This window comes from Lactuca serriola, chromosome 8, assembly GCF_051521515.1.
Source record: "Lactuca serriola cultivar US96UC23 chromosome 8, Lser_US96UC23_V15, whole genome shotgun sequence".
Classification (NCBI taxonomy): Eukaryota; Viridiplantae; Streptophyta; class Magnoliopsida; order Asterales; family Asteraceae; genus Lactuca; species Lactuca serriola.
This window is the reverse complement of record NC_136415.1, coordinates 196,435,138-196,441,152: the sequence shown is the minus strand read 5'-3', so window position 1 is coordinate 196,441,152 and position 6,015 is coordinate 196,435,138.

Here is a 6,015-nt window from a genome sequence, read left to right as displayed (position 1 = left end):
CGTAAACTCCCAAACATGTGTGTTTGGCGTGTTTTGAATACCCAAATGCTTTCTAGAATTATCCTAACTTAGTGGCTAAGTCCTTGGAAGGGTTTAAGGTATAGAAGTACTCTAAATAGGAGTTTACGGCCTCAAGGCCATTTCCCCTTGGAGTTTACGGCCGTAAACTCCCTTGGGGTGTTTCCTTTGTTGCTTTCAAGCCTCTTGCACTTGTGGGATATGTTCTAGGCTTTTATTCCTAGTATATGAAGGCATTAGGCACACCTTAGTGCCCTTTTTAGGAGTTTACGGCCCAAGAACCATGTCTTGGCCGTAAACTCACTTGGTTTAAGTGATTTTGGTGTGGTTTGGTCCTTCCATTAAGTGGGTACAATTTCTTGTAAAGGTCTAGTGCTTTAAGTGTCATGAAAACACCCTTTATGTCCATTTATATGGAGTTTACGGCCTAAGCTTCACTTGGGCCGTAAACTAACTTTCATTTGTGTCATTTGATGTGCTTAAGACCTTACACTACTTGGGAAAATAACCTAGATGCAAGCCTTAAAGTCCTTAAGTCCTCAAATCACCATTTAGTGTTAGGAAATGGAGTTTACGGCCTAAGAGAGTTCTGGGCCGTAAACTCCCAATCTTGGGTGGATTTGTGTGTGTTTTCTTGTCCCTAACATGCATACCTAATGTTCTAAGGCTTTATCATAGCACAAGTGTCGGTTTTGGCTTCGCTTCGGGAGTTTACCGCCCAAGAACACCTTGGGGAGTAAACTCCTAGATCTAATGATTTAGCCATCTAAATCATGTTATAAGCATCTAATATGTATTCTAACACTACTAGAAAGAGTTACTCACAATTTGGGATAAAAACCCGAAGATCTGTCATAGAGAAAATGGCTTTTCTCTAGTTGGAATTGTGAATAATGAATTAATTTAATTCAGAAAACTATTTATAGTCCTGAAATATTTTGACAGAAAATATTTTTATTCTCGAACTTGGACTGTAACATTATGAAACTTGAAATGTTCAAATTTCACAAACCTAGGAGCATCCACTCTCCTGATATCTCCTAAAGTGTAAACCCTAATGTACACAAACTTGTTCGAAAAAGTATGAAAATCACTGAAATTAGATTGGCTTCTATTGAATAGATATTGTTCGTACAAATGGATATTTCGGGTTGTCACAATAAGTAAGAAAGCATACCTCTTATGTAGCTCTTGATCTCCATGCTTGAGATCTTGAACCTCCATGAAGTTGCCTGGTTGAAAGGATCCAAACCAGAATCCCTCTAATGGTATCACACCCAATGACACCAAAGAGTAGAATAAAAATAACTAGGAGAAGGGTCAATTTCACAAACCCAAAGGGGTTAGAAATCGTCCCTAAGAGGGGGGGGGGGTGGGAAGAAGGGTTGGTGAAGACTTCAAGTGAAGGTGCAAGGAGGAATGAAATCCCTAAGGGCATATTTATAGCCTTGGATGCCTCCTAGGGTTTAGTACTTCTTCCCATGTGGGATGGAGGCCTAACCACGAAATTTCACTCCTTTCCCATGTGGGATGGAGTGATTTTCATCCAACCCTATTTCCATAAGGTTCTGGAACATTCCTGATTAACCAACTATCGATTAATGAACATTCAACCCTTAAATTAATTAATCTGTTAATTAATTCCCAAAATATATTTCTAATTAGTTTCTAATTAATTATTAACCATAATAATTAATAAACTAATTTCTCCTTTATTTATTCTACTCAATTTAGGTCTTGATGACAACCCAAATGGACCCTGCCATTATTAGAAATATTACCAATAGTTAATGACCTTGGACACTATTCCAACAATAGACTTAGGAGTGGAACCAGGAAGAGTTCCCCATTTTAGTCAAGAAGGAAGTCGGTTCAAGTAGCAATCTGGTTAGAGGTTTCACAAGGTTGGGGGTTCAGAACTTCCAGTGATAAGTTGGTGCATTCGTTAATATTCATAACAGATACCAGGTTGGATCCAAGTTGAGGGTTGTGTTAGAGCCTCCCTGCAGTTTCTTGTCTATTTAAGGCTTTGGGGTTTGAATCATGACATGAACACCTGATTAGGATGAATTAAATGTGGTTTTGTCTTGTTCTTAATCGTGGGTTGGCATGGTAGATGGAAAACAAGACTATGGGTTGTGCTCATAGCTGATAAGGGAGTTTTGTTAGACTGTGGGGGTAGCCGTAGCATACACAGGGATGATAGGCTATCGGGGAAGTGTTGTAAGTCTGAGATGTAGTCATATCATTCACCAAAATAAGGCAGGCCATGGTACGGGTGGTCGTCAGGCTTAATGAGGATCAACTGATGTCTGGGTTGAGGCAGATAGTACTGTCGGAGGATTACTCTTTGTTTGGCATGAGGATTGTTGGATATAAAGTGAGGTTAGGCCTATATAGATCTCGATTAGGTAAGACCCGTAGGCGAAGCCCGCTCGATTGTGTAGACTGGATGAGACCCATGGTCTAGGCCCGTATGGTTGTGATAAGAGTGGGTGAGACCTGGTGGAAATTGGTTGGAGCAAGGTATTGGATCATGTTTAGAGTGGGATGACTCTGTGCTCATAGATTGGTACTTGTGTTATGTGTAGGCTAGGGTATCCCTTATCCGTTAGACTCTTGGTAGGAGCCTGGTTTAGGGACCAGGTGTGAGAAAAGGATGTCTATTAGGGATTTGATATCTCGATTGTGGAAGGTTACCATGGAATCGGAAGATTTTGGTTATGTGTTATGTACTGGGTGGGCAAATGGGTGAAACTTGTGTTTGGAGTCACCTTTGATCTCAAATAAAAGGATTCAACAGTGATGAATGGTTAGGGATATTGTTTTCCAATGTTATCGACTTGATAATTCAGGATTAGAAGGGGGGTTTCATTCGATTGGTTCGTGAAGTAGATTCGTATTTGGCTGTGTTTCAGAATGGCTTTGTATGTTGGGAAGTCGGACAAGGTATTGGATTTTGGGATTTCGGGCAGAGTAGTGTTGGTTATTCTTCAGTGGTTAAAGCTAGTCGATCAAGGATCCATTCATCATCAGGGAACATAACTCATTCTAAGAATGGGTTTGATTATAGTTTTGGATGGTTGTTATATGTATAAGTCAACTTCTCAATCCGTATCGGGGTTGTGAGAGTACCGTCTAGGTTGTCAAGCATATCTGGAAGGTAGTTAGGGATTTAGTGGAGGAAATCTAATTTAAGTGGGGGAGAGTTATAACACCTATGTCCATATTAGTTAAACTTATTTGTATCAAGGACTTAAGATGGAGTTTTAAAGGAAACTTTGTGCCATGACGTGGCCAAGGAAGGCCACGACATGGAAATGGTTAATTGGTCAAGTGATTTTTGGACCACCATGATGTGGCCAAGGAAGGCCACAATGTGGAAACTGATAAGGCCCAAGCACATTACTCTTTTAGGGTTCCATTTATATTTAAGTCCCTCTAACTGGATTCTAGGGTTCATTTCTCGGACTCTATCCCTCTCAACCTCAGAAAAACCATAATCCTTTCCCTATTCGTGGTTTTGGCTCATTTTGGGTGGTTTTGGTGCATTTGAAAGGAAGTGAGCTAGAATTGGTGCAAGGATCAATCAAGCAACACCTTATCATCTTCGATATCATCTTTTAGACCATTTGGAAGGATCCAAGTCTCTACCTTTTGAGTTATTCTCTTAGATCTAGGATGTTTTGGTCCATTTTTAGTTCATAGAGTTGATTTGAGTGAATGGATGGAATAAAGTTGGCAACTTTATTGCTTTCTAGTGTCCCTTAAGCCTCATATCTTATGGATCTGAAGTCTGGTTGTGCTTTGTGATTTTTGCATGAGTTTTAGGTCATTTTCTTTCCATTTGACCTAAGTTGAGTTCAGGACATGCATGGAGCATGCATGTCCATCAAGTAATCATATTTATGGACCTTTGGTACCCCCCGTTTAGCTTCTGGAAGAGTTGGGGTTAAGGGCTTTTTCGGAGCAAGGGCTTAATGGTTAAGACATTATGGATTTTGGATTTTTGGACCTAGTGATCTCTTTGGGTATCTTACTGGATAAAGGTTAAAACTTTATTCATTTAGACCATAGTTTGGACCAGATCTGAGCTTTGGTGTTTTGGAATCGAGGAAAACATGTTAATCCATTAAGATGCTAGAAACCCAGAGCCCACAATATCGCCATAGGTTGCCACAACGTGGTGACTGGGAGTTTCCCCTATGTTTGGCTAGGTGAAGGCCACGACATAGCCAAGGAAGGCCACGACGTGGTGCTTAGCTAAAGTCAACTTTGGCCATCGACTTTGACGGTTCAATTTTGGTATGGGTTGACTTCTTGGTCAATCTCTATTTTTTTCCATGAGAGCTGTTGGTTTTGATTGGTGCGGCGTTGTGCGAGGTTTTAATCGGCACAGTGAGTCAGGTGCGTCTCCTCACTGTACCCTATGTTATATGCTAGTTATCTTTATGATTCTCACATGATATGTCAGGCTAGGCCCATTGTATGTTGGAATTTGATACATTTAGCAACTCATTTTGACATGAGTACTTGAAACCATTTGAATTCAAAATAAATCTGAGATGTATTTTTATGCTTAGGAACATGTTGTACCACAGTGACTATCGATCAGTGTTGTAAAATTCAACATTACCGGTGACCATGGCGTTTAATGGGATCTAATTGTCTATGATTAGTGCTAATTGTTCTTATAAATTAGAGCCGATCCTTGCCAGTCCAAGATGAACTAAAGAGCATTTGATCAAATTTTCAAAATAAGTACTTAATTAGTCAAACCTATAATAATCGTTAGTAAATAAAATTATAAAAAATGTCATCTATTAGACAAAATATTTTGATTTTTAATTTCTTAAATATTTAAACACTTGTTAGTCCCTTGACAAGAGGTGACCGGCCGACTACGGCCTAAGGACTTTTGTAACCTTTGTGTTTGTATGATCATATCGTGTATCGATATGTTCATTGAACCGATGCCAATCACATTATTGGTTTTATTAATTCCCATCAAGATCTTGTACATATTAATCTTTTTATAAGTTGAAAACCATTGCCAAGTTAGGTGCATAAAAAAAGAGTAGCCTGGGTATCCATATGTTATATTATGGTGTCGTTGTTGGTGTTAGAGTAGGATGTATATAGGGTGGGTATAGGTTTGGTGTGTGCATGAGGGTATATGTGTGGGTGTAGGGGTACGTTAGGCGTGGACATCGATATATTATTATGGATGTAGCGTACATGTCGATGTAGGCTGAGGTCGGGTCCATGGGTTTTGGTGGTGTGTGGTTGGCTAAATAGGCGGTCAGGGTGTTTGTTGAGAGTGATGAAGATAATTTGTTTTGATTTGATGATTTATGAATAAAACAAAGAGAATTTGGGATGACATATTTATCTTTATAGAAAACATAAGAAGTGAAATCTAATATTTTTTAGCTAAATAATGGTAAATTCTTTTGGATGAGAAAATTAATGATATATCTAAAGAACTCTAATTCGTTCAATTATGTCAACCAAACAAATTTTCTGTTGAAATTTAAATTACAATTACTCTAAATTTGTTTGAAATCCATTAACCAAACAAACCCAATTTCACTTCATCAAATACCACTTTGGGATTGAAAAAACTCATAAAGTTTTATACACTTTAAGTTAACATTATAAAATTACTTACATACCCTTTCAATATTTCTAGCAGGAATTAGTTTGAATTTTTTGTAAAAAAGAAAACCACACCTTTTTTTGGCTGATGTTCACGCTCAAGACTGTAATTCCAATGAAGATATAAATGATTGTTATCCAGCTCTAATTGCAAAAGTTTCACCATCTCCAATTTGTTATGAAGAGTAAGATCACCATAGAAATTTCCTATGCAAATACATAGACATTAGTCAGATGATATCGCCACCACACTACCAATATCTCCCCAATCTTGCCAATACTTGTGGCGTATTCTTTCTTGTTTGTGAATTAAGGTTGTAGCTTGGTGGTGTCAATGTT